This window comes from Ranitomeya variabilis, chromosome 4 (genome assembly GCF_051348905.1).
Source record: "Ranitomeya variabilis isolate aRanVar5 chromosome 4, aRanVar5.hap1, whole genome shotgun sequence".
NCBI lineage: Eukaryota > Metazoa > Chordata > Amphibia > Anura > Dendrobatidae > Ranitomeya > Ranitomeya variabilis.
In genome coordinates, this window is record NC_135235.1 from 537,903,543 (window position 1) to 537,920,671 (window position 17,129).

Here is a 17,129-nt window from a genome sequence, read left to right on the forward strand (position 1 = left end):
GTTTGATATTAATAGCCTGGGAAGGGGTCATGGATATTTCATCAGCCCTAAGCCGCCCCAGAACTGGCGCATCCATAAGATACACCAAATCTGGCACTTTTCCCGGCTCTTCCCACTTGTCCTGTATCGGTGGCAAGTGGGGTTTATATTTGTGGGGTTAATGTCACCTTTGCTTTGCCTGGGCACATCAGATTATCACCTCAGATTACTACCATCAGCCCCCAGCCATGGGCTTTCCCTCTGCTAGTTATGAAAAGTGTGAGAGAGCCCATGCAGTTTTTTTAATTTATTTATCTTACACAGGAGGGACACAGTGTCTGCTGAATACAACTCAAATCATTGTCCCCTGGTGGTGCTGATCTCAGCGAGAGCAGGAGACAATGATGAGAGTTGCCTTCAGAAGCCGCCCGGTGCCTGGGAGCAGCGTGAACTGTACCATTTCTTCCCAGGTGCCACAACGTGTCACACAGACACATGCACGACACACGAATGTAACACACGGACACACAGAAAACAAACACGTATACACGGATGTCACATATGCACACGGAACTCACCAGCAGGACGTGTGAAGGAGACCTTAGAGGCCTATATGGGAATGTGAAGTTCAGAACAGGAGATCCCTTGGCAGTCAGGAGAAGGCGCTCAGACTGTAAACTGTGACTGTGTGAAGCCGGCCTAAGGCTTTGATTAGGCTCCGCTGCTCAGTGCCTCCGTCACAGGTCCTGGAGCCAGTTCTGTTACTTGCAGTATTAGTTTTGTCATCAATCAACAGAACCAGATGGACCCAGTTATAAGTCAGTGAATTCTGTGGGGTGATATTTATTCTGTCATGACATCAACGTGAGCAAAGACTATAGAATAAGCGGATGAGAAGAGGAAGAGCGGCTATGCACAGACATTGTGGATGGATGGGATATCAGTCTGTCACTATTCAGTGCTGCGGAGGACATAGCCCCTATGGTCATGCAAATGAGGGAGCTTCAGTGCACCATTGCCATGGCTAAGCTATGCGTCCTCATCCTGCATCTTGGGGACTTCCCTGCTTCTGATGAACAGCGCTCGCTTTCTAGAGCAAATGCTGTCCCACATGGGTGCAGATGTGCAAAGACACTGCCTGTGCGGGATGCTCATGCTCACACACTTCATTGCAAACGTACACAGTAGCCGGGCGTGTTCTCCTACCTTGCTCTTCATTGCTGACATCGATTGCTGTGCTGGTACACCTGGAAGTGGAGCGAGAAGCTTCATAGAGGAGGAGAGGGCAGATTACATGCAGCTCTGGACTTACCGTAATTGTATCACCAAATAGGTGATTATCTCCCTGACAACAATAGATGACAGCTAATATAAAATAGCACTACCTTATCTGCATGGGTTGAACTCTGAAAACTCATATGTACAAGTACATCTCATAAAATTAGAATATTATCAAAAAGTAAATTAATTTCAGTTCTTCAAAACAAAAAGTGAAATTCATATTATATAGAGTCATTACAGAGTGATGTATTTCAAGTGTTTATTTCTGTTAATGTTGATGATTATGGCTTACAGCCAATGAAAACCCAAAAGTCATTATCTCAGTAAATTAGAATACTTCATAACACCAGCTTGAGAAAATGATTTTACAATCCGAAATGTTGGCCTACTGAAATGTATATTCAGTAATTACACTCAATGCTTGGGGGGGGCTCCTTTTGCATCAATTACTGCATCAACGCGGCATGGAGGCGGCCAGCCTGTGGCACTGCTGAGGTGTTATGGAAGCCCAGGCCGCTTTGATAGCAGCCTTCAGCTCGTCTGCATTGTTGGGTCTGGTGTCTCATCTTCCTCTTGACAAAACCCCATAGATTCTCTATGGTGCTACGGTCAGGGAGTTTGCTGGCCAATCAAGCACAGTGATGCTGTTGTTTTTAAACCAGGTATTGGTACTTTTGGCAGTGTGGACAGGTGCCAAGTCCTGCTGGAGAATGAAATTTCCATCTCCAAAAAGCTTGTCGGCAGAAGGAACCATGAAGTGCTCTGAAATGTCCTGGTAGACGGCTGCGCTGACTTTGGGCTTGATAAAACACAGTGGACCTACACCAGCAGATGACATGGCTCCCCAAACCATCATTGATTATGGATACTTCACACTAGACCTTGGAAATCAAGGTCCCAGAGTCTGGAGGAAGAGTGGAGAGGCCACAATCCAAGCTGCTTGAGGTCTAGTGTGAAGTTTCCACAATCAGTGATGATTTGGGGAGCCATGTCATCTGCTGGTGTAGGTCCACTGTTTTATCAAGACCAAAGTCAGCGCAGGCATTTACTGAACAAACATTTCAGTAGGCCAACATTTCGGATTTTAAAATAATTTTTCAAGCTTTTGTTATAAAGTATTCTAATTTACGGAGATAATGATTTTTGAAATTTTTAATTGGCTGTATGCCATAGTCATCAACAGAAATTAACACTTGAAATAGATCACTTTAGTTGTAATGACTCTATATAATATGAGATTCACTTTTTGTATTGAAGAACTGAAATAAATTTACTTTTTGATGATATTCTAATTTTGTGAGAAGCACCTGTATATACATACACTGGCTCGGACTGGCCCACAGGAAAACAGGAGAATCCTCCGGTGGGCCCCTGTGCAAGAATGGGCCACCGCCCTCCTATAGGAGCAGTAATTGTCACTATATACATGAATCACTATATGCAGCATCTTATTCATTTAATAATCTACCCAGTTCATTGTTTGGGCCCCCCAGTAACCAACTCCAGGGCCCCACTTGACATAGCGAGCGGTGTCAGCAGAGAGGGGGCATGTAGAAGAGCCTGGCCACTGTGTGCATGCTAGCAATGAACTGTATGCGTGCGAGGGGCAACGTTTACTCTAGGAAGTAAGTGCTGTCTATCAAAAAGCAGAAGTCTCCAAGATGAGGAGAGCAATATTGCACCGAGCTCTTTGCCACGTCAACGGTACACCAAAGCCCCCAACTTTGGCATAGGCATTAAAAGTTATTTTCTGAACCAATGTACCAAGAATGGCGGCATTCTGCGAGTGCATCCGATAATCGGCTCTCAATCACCCATTTAAGTCTATGGGTTCGTGTGAAACATTAGACTGCACTCGGATGTCATCCGAGTGCAATCAGATATTCACGCACAGAGACAATGGAGAAATTAATTTCTCGGCACCTTTGCTGTGATTCTCTAATGCGCGAGAATTGGATCACAATCAGATGGCACTCGGATCAAACTCTACTGGATAACCCCTTTAAGGCTGTTTTTCTCTGAGAAGTGGGTTGGGTTTAGCTAGAGAGGCGTGGTCTATGACGGCCTGGCAGATCCAATGTAAAGGTTAGCGCACATATACTCCCGCTCACGACTGGAGTACATTTTTTAACTCCGGCCACGAATCCTACCCCAGCGAACTTTTGCATGAAAACAGCAGTCTTGATGAATTTCCCACTCAGCGCATTACCGCCATATTGGAATCTTTTCGATTAAAGTCACCCATACACGTCACCCAGGCTTTCCCTACGGACTGCAGGTGTCATCGCACGAGATCTCTGTCTAGCCCTGACGGGCATCATTTTCTAATCCACCTCTGGGTATCCCCCTAATCCTCACAACCAAGTCACTCAGACGGAAGACGCTTTTCACAGCAACCAATAACATTGCTTCTTTCGTTTTCAGACAGGTCTCAGAAAAATGAGAGCTGGAATCTGATTGGTTGCTATGGGCGACAGCACCATTTTGAAGTAGTTTTTATAAAACTCTCCCGCCCCCCTCAAATAATGCTTAACCTTCACACAATAAGTTTCTCAGTCATTCATAACCAGGAATTGTACGTAAGCAGGAAATTACAGAGCAAATCCAAACAGCTGACACTCCACCGGTAGTCTGCAACCTGTGGCTGCTGGGGGACTACAACTCCCAGCATCCCTGGCAGCGCACTCTGGGGGCTGTACTCCCTGTGTAATTGTGAAGGCGCAGGCCTGTACTCACCCCTCAGTGTCTGTCAGTGTCAGTCACTCTGAGCCTCAGGACACATCTCCTTCCACTTTACAACTGTGCGGAGCTCTAACAATCATTGAACAGTCCTAAGTTAGAGGCAGGTGTGGAGCTCAGCCAGTGCATGCTGGGAAATGTAGTCATAAAGCCAGAGAGGGCAGTGAGGCTGTGCAGAGTGCTGACTACAACTCCCACAGTTCTCTCCTGCTGCAGGAATGTCCTGCACCTCCCAATAGGGAAGTAGAGGAGCTCCTGAGGGAAGGTGACGGGCACTGTCCTGTGCCCAGATAATGGGGGCACATGTAAAGCCTTCCCCTTTAAGATAATGCAGACATAATAAATATAGGCCAATTATGGCACAAACTAGCCCTCTCCTCAACATGGCAACTTGCCATTCAGGCCTCTGAGAAAGCCGAGTGACTCCTACTTGCACTGGCAGTCATACTTTCTATATTATATACTTAGCAACTTTTGCAGACGGCACTCTGGTAGAGATAAGGTCTCCGAAAATGTTTGCCCACGGTCCTACTGTTTTTTTTTCCCATTCTTTATTTAAATCTTAAAAATTTAAAGATCAAAAAACCATTGACACGTAATATAGGGCGATACAAGCAATACAAAAAGAAAATCAGGCTCACAAGTCTCATCATAAAGAAATGCAAAATGGAAAAACTAATCAATAAAGGAAGTGGGAATGGAGGAGGGGAGAGGGGTGATCTGACCAATAATCACTGAAAACATCTAATCAGGTAAAACACATATAAAGGTCCGAAGCCTTACATAGAAGAAGGTGGGAGGGGAGTGGCATATTTCGAAGAGGACCACACTTTCCACGTCTTGGAGATTTTGGGTCTGGATATATGGTTCTGAGCAAGATGAAACTCCATATGAAAATGAATGTTAATTTTATCACAGAGTTGAGAAAGGGATGGAGGAACTGGAGCTTTCCACATAGAAGTAATACACTAGCAGCAATATGGATGCGTACCACCGTGGTCCTGTGATCCATAGGGAGGCAATCAGTTCCCATATTTAGAACTGCTAAAGCAGGGGAAGGGACAGTTTTAACATTTATAAGCTCAGATATCAAATCAAAAACACCCACCCAGAACAATTGAATCGAGACAAAACCAGAAATTATGAGCTAAAGAACCCACGGAACCACATCCCCTCCAACACAAGGGGGACAGATTGTGAGATCCATGAGCTAGTCTATCGGGTCATATGCCACCTCATATGCACCTTCTTCAATTGTTCTAAGTGATTTATGCAACGTGAAGATTTAAGTATACAACTAGAGGCCTCCTGCCACTACCGGATCAAAAAAGAAAGGCCCAAATCCTGTTCCCATCTCACCATATACGGCCAGCTCCTACTGTTATTAAAGCCGTAACGTTCCCCAATATCTGTCCCCAACAGTGCGTACTGCGCTATGCAGAAGAAAGTGTGCCAGTGCGAGTTTCCAAGAAGTGTCAGTGGGGCACAAGAGGTTCCAACTCTTCTTGGGGTCCCGGACATCTCTTCTTTTCCCACGAGACTCCTGGATGGATGAAAATTTGTCCTTGATTTCTCATCTGTGTAACGTTTCCCGTTTTATTCATTGCATTTTTCCATTTAAAAAGGATGCCATATGAATTGTGTCTATATGGCATGGGGTTTTTTGGCACACCCATTGCGTTTATTGGCTGGGCAAATAAATGTATATAATTTATACGATGTGATTTTCTGGATTTTATATTTGATATTCTATCTCTCAATGTTAAAATTAACCTACCCCTAAAATGATAGACTATTCATGTCTTTGTCAGTGGGCAAACTTACAAAATCAGCAAGGGATCAAATACTTATTTCCACCACTGTATGTGAGCTGTCACTGTCAGACTGGGTTGGCAAACCAAGTAGTAACATTGATTATTGGGGCCAGATTCTTCCTCTCTTGGCAAAAAACGCAGTTGAAAATCCACACGGATTTGATGCATTTTTGATACGGATTTGATGCATTTTTGATGCGGATTTTCATGCCGATTTATATGCGTTTTTGTAAGCTAAATAAAGATATATTATTTAACAAAAAACGAATTGTGATGTCATTTCCTTGTCCAACCTCTTCTTTTACATACGCCATTGAAGAATAATGTTTACACACAGATAGATAGATAATACCAAGCCCGACGTTAAGTAATAAACATAATGGTACATAAAGAGTTAAATAAAGACACCCACACACACAAAATCTGCATTAGGCCGGGGTCACACTTGCGAGAAACTCGCACGAGTCTCGCACCTCAATACCTGTCACTGCCACCAACACTCAGCTGCATAGAAATACATGCAGCCGCACACTGCGGTCCCGAGTGCTGATGGCAGTGCCGGGTATTGAGGTGCGAGTTTCTCGCAAGTGTGACCCCGGCCTTAAACACAACATCTATTTAATTTAAAAAAAAAATGGCGTGGGCTCCCGCGCAATTTTCCAAACCAGAGAGGGAAAGCCAGCAACTGGGGGCAGATGTTTATAGCCTGGGAAGGGGGTAATACCCATGGAGCTTCCCAGGCTATTAATATCAGCTCACAGCTGTATATTTAGCCTTTACTGGCTTCTAAAATAGGGGAGCCCCCCAAAAATGACGTGGAATCCCCCTATAATTTATAACCAGAAAAGGCTATGCAGACAGCTTCATGCTGATATTAATAGCCTAGGAAGGGGCCATGGATATTGCCCCCCAGCTACAAGCAGCAGCACACAGCTGCCCCAGAAATGGCGCATCTCTAAGATGCGCCAATTCCAGCACTTAGCCTCTCTCTTCCCACTGCTCTGTATCGGTGGTAAGTGGGGTAATAGTTGTGGGGTTGATGTCACCTTTGTATTGTAAGGTGAAATAAAGCCCAGCTTAGTAATGGAGAGGCGTCAATAAGACACCTATCCATTACTAATCCTATAGTTGTTAAGGGGTTAAATAAAGACACCGCCAGAATAAAGTCTTTTAATGAAATCAAACACAGTTTCCCATATTTATTATATGCCTAATTCCTGCGACGCCCTCGTTCTCCTGCAAAAAATAAAAAATAAACTAATACAAATACTCCCTGTTCTGATGTAGTCCATTTAATAACGAGTGTCCCACGACAATCTCCCGTGTAGATCTGTCACATCAGGAGATGTAACCGCTCTACAGGGCCTCCGATGACACACTGACCGAAGATAAGACTCCCGCAGTGTATCATCGGATTTCATGCTCTCACTTTACGGCACTACCGCTGCATGAGAATTTTCTAACGCAGCGGTGCCGCAAGTGACAGGACGAACTCCGGTGACCTCCAGGCGGCAGAGTGATACAATGCGGGAGGATACCTCCTGTCACTGTATCACCGGAGCCCATGTAGAGCGATCACATCTCCTGATGTGACCGCTCTACACGGAGATCATCGTGGGGCACTCGGTATTAAATGGATTACATGGGAACAGGGAGTATACTGTTGGTCTATTATTTTATTTTTTTTGCAGGCGATTGAGGGCGTCAGGTATTAGCTGTTTGGCGAGTATGTACTGTATTTGTATATGTAAATGTTTTTTTTTTCTAATATTCAACACAGTAGCCAGATGATGGGAGTACTATCCATCATTGGCTAATGCTGTCACTGTACTATGTGACAGCAGACATAGCCAGATGGGACTAGTAGTCCCATCGGACGATGCCTGCCTACACAAAGACCTGCACAGACACACAGCTGCGCACACACCCGCAGACCCCCACAGACACACGCACCCACGCAGATACACACAGACACCAGCAGACACACATCTTCTCCGTTCACACATATTCTCCGCTCACACACTCTTCCTCCTTCCCTTCTGCAGCGTTTTTCGCACGCACATCCGCAACAAGTCTGCATACCTTTTTACAACAGCGGTTTTGCTGCGGATTTGACTGACTGAATGGAAGTCAATGGGTGCAGAAACGCTGCAGTTCCGCAAAAAGAATTGACATGCTGCAGAAAATAAAACGCTGCGAATCCGCACTGATTTTTCCTCAGCATGTGCACACCAATTCTGGATTCACATAGATTAACATTGGTGGTGCACTACACTGCGGATTTGGTGCAATTCCGCACATCCAAAACTGAGGCTCTGCAACAAAATCCGCAACGTGTGCACATAGCCTTAGAAGGGAGGCCACAAAAAGTTAGGTTGCAGTAGTCAAGATGGGAGTTGATGAGTGCATGGACTAGGCTTTTTGCAAATTCTTGGTTGACCAATGTGTAGAACTCAATATTTTTGAGTTGAAGTCGGCAGGAAGTGGAGAGGGCATGGATATGTGGTTTGAAGGAGAGATCAGAGTCAAGGATTACCCCAAGACTGGGATGACACTGGCGAGTGTGATGTGACAAACTCGCGCGAGTCTCTCGCATCAATACCCGGCACTGCCGCCAGCACTCGGACCGGAGCGTTCAGCTTATAGAAATACATGCAGCCGCACACTCCGGTCCCAAGTGCCGGCGGCAGTGCCGGGTATTGAGTGGAGTTTCTCGAATTGCACTCGCAAGTGTGACACCGGCCCAAGGCAGACTGTTCAGCTACATGTAAAAATTAACCTGACCCTATTACACAAATTTACTATTGCGTCTATGTAGCATTAATTTGGCTAGCTTGTTTAATGAATGATTAGATTTTGCCTTTATCTGCAATTTGTGAATCAAATGTAATAGCACTACTGATTAGCAGTCCTTCACAGGGGCCCACTGGAGGATTCTCCTGCTGGACAGTCCGAGCTGTGTCCTTGTCGCCAGTGAAATGTTCCTCGATTTAAAGACACCAACACACAGACCGAAAATTCTGCTCTGAGCAAGCCGTAGCACTGCTTTACCTTGGAGGAGTATAAAAATGGGCACGTTGCAACAGAGGTGTATCTAGGGTTTCTGGCACCCGGGGCAAGAATTCATTTTGGCGCCCCCCCCAGGACATATGCCCCCCGTCAGCCCCATCATTGCCCTCTCCCCTTCAGCCCCATCATTGCCCTCTCCTCCACCATCCCCATCATTGCCCTCTCCTCCTCCACCATCCCCATCATTGCTCTCTCCCCGTCAGCCCCATCATTGCCCTCTCCTCCTCCACCATCCGCATCATTGCTCTCTCCCCATCAGCCCCATCATTGCCCTCTCCTCCTCCACCATCCCCATCATTGCTCTCTCCCCGTCAGCCCCATCATTGCCCTCTCCTCCTCCACCATCCGCATCATTGCTCTCTCCCCATCAGCCCCATCATTGCCCTCTCCTTCCCCCCCACACACACACACGCCATTCACTTCTCTGCACATTCCCCTGCAGCGCGATACACACACACACAATACTGAGCCACACACATTCACATACACACACACATTCACATACACACACACATTCACATATACACACATTCACATACACACACATTCACATACACACACATTCACATACACACACACATACACAAATTCACACACATTCACATACACATACACACATTCACATACACACACACACCTCTCACCTCTCCTCACGCTCTGCCGCAGCATCTCATCGCCTTCCTCTGACACAGCCGGCCGCTGAATGATGACGTCATCCAGCGGCGCGTCTGTGTGAGAGGAAGCAGGAAGACAGATCTCTGGGCAGCGAGGATTTCTCCCTGCCCGCCGCAGCCACCCTGCAGGGGCCCCCCTCTACGTCTGCACACGTTGGGAGCCGGCGCTCTGCAGCTTCTCTGTGCCGGCTGTCAGCTTGACAGTCGGCACAGAGAACAGCTGACTCCCAGACCAGGGACGGCAGAATGCAGCCGCCGGGGGAGACACTGCGGACCGCCGAATTAGGTGGCCCGACTGCGCCCTCCTGCCGGCTGCGCCCGGGGCACATGCCCCGGCTGCCCCCCCTAGATACGCCACTGTGTTGCAAACTGACAGAGCCGAACCATGAAATTTCACAGAGGATGATATTGGGAGACAAATGGGCTGCCCAAGTACAAATTTGTGGTCATATTCCAGATTCATAGGGGTTCAATTTGACATCTTCTTACTCTAGAGGGTGAAAAAAGTTGCAAATTATGGTGCACATCATATTTGTGAAACGTGTGCCTTTTTTAGGGTTTTTAACGCTCATGACACTTTTCCAAACAGTAGCCTATTGTAGTACGCCAAATTTACTATAATTATGCCACAAAACGTGCGGACATTAAAGCAGAGATCTACACTAGCTCAGTGCGGTCTTAGATTTCATCTTTGGTCGACCAGACAGCCCACAGATAATAATAATAATCTTTATTTCTACAGCAGCAACATATTCCGCAGCACATTACATAATAGAGGGGACATGTAGACTATAAAGAGATTACAGCATAACATATAACTCAGGTGCCAAGAGGAGTGAGGGTCCTGCTCACAAGCTTACAATCTATGCGGGGTCAGATTTATACCTTATATGAGGTTCAAGAAAGGCGGACTAAACCCCAATCTTAAAGGGAACCTGTCACCCCCAAAATCGCAGATGAGCTAAGCCTACCAGCATCAGGGGCTTATCTACAGCATTCTGTAATGCTGTAGATAAGCCCTCGATGTATCCTGAAAGATGAGAAAAACAAGTTAGATTATACTCACCCAGGGGCGGTCCCGCTGTGGTGGGCGTCGCGGTCCGGTTCGGGGCCTCCCATCTTCTTTCGATCACGTCCTCTTCTGGTCTTCACGCCGCAGCTCCGGCTCCGGTGTACTTTGTCTGCTCTGTTGAAGGCAGAGCAAAGTACTGCAGTGCGCAGGCTCTAGGCCTCTCTGACCTTTCCCGGCGCCTGCGCACTGCAGTACTTTGCTCTGCCCTCAACAGGGCAGACAAAGTACACCTGCACCAGAGCCGCAGCGTGAAGACAAGAAGAGGACATCATCGTAAGAAGATGGGAGGCCCCGGACCGCGACGCCCATCGTACTAGGACCGCCCCCCCCAGGTGAGTATAATCTAACCTCTTTGTCTCATCTTTCAGGATACAGCGGGGCTTATCTACAGCATTCCAGAATGCTGTAGATAAGCCCCTGATGCTGGTGGGCTTAGCTCATCTTCCATTTTGGGGGTGACAGGTTCCCTTTAATAAATTCTCCCATACATTTTCTATGAAACTGAGATGAACCTTCAAACTAATGCGCTCTTCTTTGCTAACTTTTTTTTTTAGAAATGTCCAGCTGCAATGACAGACTCCGCCTATGGGCAAGAGGGGCGCTGTATTTAATATAAAAGAAATACTATTTCTTTAGGTTTTGTATAATGCTTGATCACAATCTGTGCTTGTTGTCAGTGGAGTCGTCACACTGGACAGAACTAAAGTCCAATGTGAGCGTCCAGGATGTCGGCCCTCTCTTTATTCCGGATGGCGCAGATATTTTTCTTGCTTTTTCCTTCTTGGACTTTGAGATCTTGGCTTTTTCATCTGTTTCCTTCCCGTAAATAACTTCATTACTAAGCCGCCTTCATCTCCACTTCCTGCCGTCTTCATATGTAAGGATGCAAATGCTATGTACATAATAATAGTACAATGTCTGTCCACATCCAAAGCTGGAAAATCTGTCCTGATCTGCAACTTTTCTCACAAAACAGCCAGGACTCAACCGTAATACATTTATTTCGCTTGTTTATATAGCACTATCATATTCCACAGCGCTGTACACACATCATCACTGTCCCCATTGGGACTCATAGACTAATTCCCTATCAGTATTTCTTTGGAATGTGGGAGGAAACCGGAAAACCCAGAGGAAACCCACGCAAACACGGGAAGAACTCATTGCCAGGACCCCAGTGCTGCAAGACTACAGTGCTAACTACTGAACCACCATGCTAACCACTGAGCCACAGTGCTGCCCATTTTATCTGCACTCATAGATTTGAACACTGATTTGTGCTTCTCATGCCTTTTATATTTAGTTTATATGCTTTTTTCGGCCCCCATATTAAAGACGATCACCTATCTTACAGATTTTTGGGGGATCCAGCCTCTGGGACCCCCACTGTTCTTCTCCAGAACTGGGCAGTGAAATGCCCCATCTGAATGGAGTGGTGACATGAGCATCACCGCTTGACGTTTTACAACGGTCCCATGGAGCCACACATGCACAGCCACCATTCCATTCTGGTCGGACATTTCAAGTCCCGTTTTCTGGATCAGTAGGGGTCCCACCGCTGGGACCTTTGGATTGGAGTGAAAATTTGAATGTTGGAGTAACCCTTTTAGAATAGACAGAATAACTCAATCCCCATTTCTACTTGTCAAGATTAAGGAGTCATGGATTAGACATCTGATGACCCACCTTGTCCACGTCCTATTGGTTTCAATGTGCACTGAGATCTGTAGCACAACAGCATGAGAAATTAATACCAGTCACTGCTTGCTTGCAATCAGCTGTCATGATGTGCAACAAGTCTGCCCCTTAGTGGACAAATATAGAATTGCAGAAACCATTAAAATCCATAAAGACATCTCCAGAGAGGTTACATACAGTGGGGAAAATATCTATTTTATATACTACCAATTTTGCAAGTTTTCCCACCTACAAAGCATGGAGAGGTCTATAATTGTTATCATAGATACACTTCAACTGTGAGAGACAGAGTGTAAAAAAAAAAAATCACATTTTATGATTTTTAAACCCTTAAGCCCCGAGGGTGGTTTGCACGTTAATGACCGGGCCAATTTTTCCAATTCTGACCACTGCCCTTTATGAGGTAATAACTCTGGAACGCTTCAACGGATCTTGGCGATTCTAAGAATGTTTTCTCGTGACATATTGTACTTCACTTTAGTGGTAAAATTTCTTCGCTATAACTTGCGTTTAGTTGTATAAAAAATGGAAATTTGGCGAAAATTTTGAAAATTTTGCAATTTTCAAACTTGGAATTTCTATGCCCTTAAAACAGAGAAATATGTCACACAAAATAGTTAATAAATAACATTTCCCACAAGTTTACTTTACATCAGTACAATTTTGGAAACAACTTTTTTGGGGTTAGGAAGTTAAAAGGGTTAAAAGTTGACCAGCGATTTCTCATTTTTACAACAAAATTTACAAAACAATTTTTTTAGGGGCCACCTCACATTTGAAGTTACATTTAGGGGTCTATATGATAGAAAATACCCAAGTGTGACACCATTCTAAAAACTGCACCCCTCAAGGTGATCAAAACCACATTCAAGAGGTTTATTAACCCTTCAGGTGTTTCACAGGAGCAGAAGCAACGTGGAAGGAAAAAATTAACATTTAACTTTTTTGTTACAAAAATGATTTTTTAGCAACAATTGTTTTAGGCCATGTTCACACTTCGCGGTTTTTACCGCGGATCCGCGGCGATTTTGATGCTGCGGGTCCGCAGCAGTTTCCATAGCGTTTACCTTAACATGTAAACCCTATGGAAACCGCAAACCGCTGTGCACATGCTGCGGGAAAAACCGCGCAGAAACGCAGCGGTTTACAACCCGCAGCATGTCACTTCTTTGTGCAGAATCGCTGCACCCATTCTGCACCCATAGGAATGCATTGATCCGCTTACTTCCCGCATGGGGCTGTGCCCACGTTGCGGGAAGTAAGAGGATAATGTGCGGTTGCTACCCGGGGTGGAGGAGAGGAGACTCTCCTCCAGGCCCTGGGAAGCATGAATAGTGTAAAAAAAAAGAATTAAAATAAAAAATGATGCTATACTCACCTCTCAGCGCTGCACGCGGCCGTCCCCGGTCTCAGTTGCTGTGCGAACAGGACCTGCGGTGACGTCGCCGCGGTCACATGACCGTGACGTCACGAAGGTCCTTCTCGGAACAGCATCTTTGGAACCGGACCGCCGAGTGCAGCGCCGAGGAGATCCAGACATCGGAGGGTGAGTATAGCCAATTTTTATTATTTTTAACATTACTATTGATGCTGCATATTGCTGCATATGCAGCATCAATAGTATAGGCGGAAACCCGCAGCGGAAACCGCGGAACAAACCGCGATAAATCTGCAGGGATAACCGCAGCGGGTTTGCCCTGCAGATTTATCAAATCCGCTGCGGGAGAACCCGCAGAGGTCACACGCAAAGTGTGCACATAGCCTTAAGGGTAACCGGAGAAATTGGACCCTATAAGTTGTATTCCAAATTTTCTGGAGTATGCTGATACCCCATATGTGGGGGGGGCACTGTTTGGGCGCACGGCAGGGCTCGGAAGGGAAGGAGCGCCGTTTGACTTTTTCAACCTAAAATTGGCTGGAATTAAGATCGGACACCATGTCGCGTTTGGAAAGCCCCTGATGTGCCTAAACAGTGGAAACCCCCACAAGTGACCCCATTTTGTAAACTAGACCCCCTAAGGAACTTATCTAGATGTGTGGTGAGCACTTTGAAACCCCCCCAAGTGCTTCACTAAAGTTTATAATGCCCGGACGTGAAAAAAATATATTTTTTCCCCCACAAAAATAATTTTCTAGTACCCAATTTTTTATTTTCACAAGGGTAACAGGAGAAATTAGGCCCCAAAAGTTATTGTCCAATTTGTTTTAAGTACGCTGGTACCCCATATGTGGGAGAAAACTACTGTTTGGGCAGACTTTGGGGCTCGGAAGGGAAGTAGTGATGTTTTGGAATGCAGGCTTTGATGGAATGTTCTGCGGCCGTCATGCTTCGTATGCAGAGACCCTGATGTACCTAAACAGTAGAACACCCCACATGTGACCCCATTTTGGAAACTAGACCCCCTAAGGAACTTATGTAGATTTGTGGTGAGAAATTTGAATCCGTAAGTATTTCACTAAAGTTTATAATGCCCGGGCGTGAAAATAAAAAATCCTATTTTTTGCCCACAAAAATCTTTGAGGGTATGTGCACACATTGTGGATTTGACGCTGCGGATTTGCAGCAGTTTTCCATGCGGTTTACAGTACCCTGTAAACCTATGGAAAACCAAATCCGCAGTGCACATGCTGTGGAAAATACCACGCGGAAACGCTGCTGTGTATTTTCCGCAGTATGTCAATTCTTTGTGTGGATTCTGCAGCGTTTTACACCTGCTCCTCAATAGGAATCCGCAGGTGTAAAACCGCAGGTTAAATCCAAACAAAAAACGCAGGAAATCCGCGGTAAATCCGGATTGGCTGAAACAACGAGAAAGGCTGTGACTGGCTGTTCAGAAATGAACAGCCAATCACAGCGATTGGGAGGGTTGGGGGGCGTCGACAGACCCCAGGATGCAGAGGCCATCTTCCCTGAGGTAAGATGGCGTCAGAATTTTAATGCGATCACCGCGACTTAAGTCGAGATGTCGCATTAAATGCCATGACATACTATCCCGTCCATGGGGATTAAGTCCCAGGTTACATGGATGTAGTACATCCGATGGCTGAAAGGGGTTAAATAATGAAATTACATTTTTTTGCATGAAATAAGCATTTGATCACCTACCAACCAGCAAGAATTCTGGCTCTCACAGACCTGTTAGTTTTTATTTAAGAAGCCCTCCTACTCTGCACTCTTTACCTGTATTAATTGCACCTGTTTGAACTCGTTACCTGTATAAAAGACACCTGTCCACACACTCAATCACACTCCAACCTCTCCACCATGGCCAAGACCAAAGAGCTGGCTAATAACACCAGGGACAAAATTGTAGACTTGCAGAAAGCTGGGATGGACTACAGGACAATAGGCAAGCAACTGTCATGATCCAGACCGGGTTTTGAGTCCTGTTTTCCCAATCTGGTCATGACAAGAGTTAACCTTTTTCAGCCTCAGTCTGGGCTCAGGTTGGCTATTTATCACCGCTGCTTCCTGCTGACTCCAATTGCTCTGATTTGTCCTGCTGTGTTTACTGTCTGAACCCGTGTCTCTGTTTTCCCCTATTCCCGTCTTGACTCAATGTTTCCCTTTAGTGTGCTGACTCCCTGGTTTTGACTTGGCTTGTATCCTGACCTGCTTCTGTCTTTTGTCTTCTGGCTTTTTCTGCTCCTGACCATTACTGATCCCCTGGCTTGTCTCTGACCATGAGTTTGCTTATTCCTTTGGTAATGCACTACAGTCTATGATCTGACCCGGCTTGTTTTACTATTCTGCTTCCTCTCGTGGTAGCCTTACTGCTGCACTGCAGGCCAGCGCTGTTTAGCTGCAGTCCTGCGCTGTTTAGCTGCAGTCCTGCTTCCACTCTACTGCCATCTAGTGGAGCCTGCACCTATTTGCATTGCAGCAGCGTGACACAGCTTGGTGAGAAGGCAACAACTGTTGGCGCAATTATTAAACAATGGAAGAAACACAATATAGCTGTCAATCTTCCTCAGTCTGGGGCTCCATGCAAGATCTCACCTAGTGGGGTAAGAATAATGCTGAGCAAGGTCAGGAATCAGCCTAGAACTACATGGGAAGACCTGGTTAATGACCTGAAGAGAGTGGGACCACAGTCTCAAACATGACCATTAGTAACACACTATGCCATCATGGATTAAAATCCAGCAAGGCATGCAAGGTCCCTCACAAGCACATGTCCAGGCCTGATTGAAGTTCACCAATGACCATCTGGATGATTCAGAGGAGGCATGGGAGAGGGTCATGTGGTCAGTTGAGACCAAAATAGAACTTTTGGTATCAAATCCACTCTCCTTTTTTGGAATAAGAAGAAGGATGAGTACAACCCCAAGAACACCATCCCAACCGTGAAGCATGGTGTGGGAAACATCATACTGGGGGATGCTTTTCTGCAAAGGGGAGAGGACAACTTGTCCAATATTGGAGGGAGGATGAATGGGGTTCATGTATTGTGAGATTTTGGCCAACAACCTTCTTCCCTCAGTAAGACCATTAAAGATGGGTCATGGCTGGGTCTACCAGCATGACAATGACCACACCAGCCAGGGCAACTAAGGAGTGGCTCCGTAAGAAGCATTTCAGGGTAACCAGTCTCCAGACCTGAACTCAAGAGAAAAATCTTTACAGGGAGCTGAAACTCAGTGTTGCCCAGCGACAGCCCAGAAACCTAAAAGATATGGAAAAGATCTGTATGGAGGAGTGGGCTAAAATGCTTCTGCAGTGTGTGCAAACTTAGTCAATTATTACAGGAAACGTCTGACCTCTATAATTGCAAACAAAGGTTTATGAACCAAATATTAAGT

General features: G+C 45.8%; 1 protein-coding gene across 1 annotated transcript in view; it reads right to left on the reverse strand.

The window, feature by feature from the left end:
- LOC143765620 (trafficking kinesin-binding protein 1-like) overlaps positions 1-4,121 on the reverse strand; it is a 109,266-nt gene extending 105,145 nt beyond the window's left edge. The window contains exon 1 of the mRNA XM_077252465.1: positions 3,997-4,121. The gene's annotated coding sequence lies outside the window, so the exon portion shown is untranslated. The remainder of the gene's footprint in view (positions 1-3,996) is intronic.
- Positions 4,122-17,129: the final 13,008 nt, after the last annotated feature.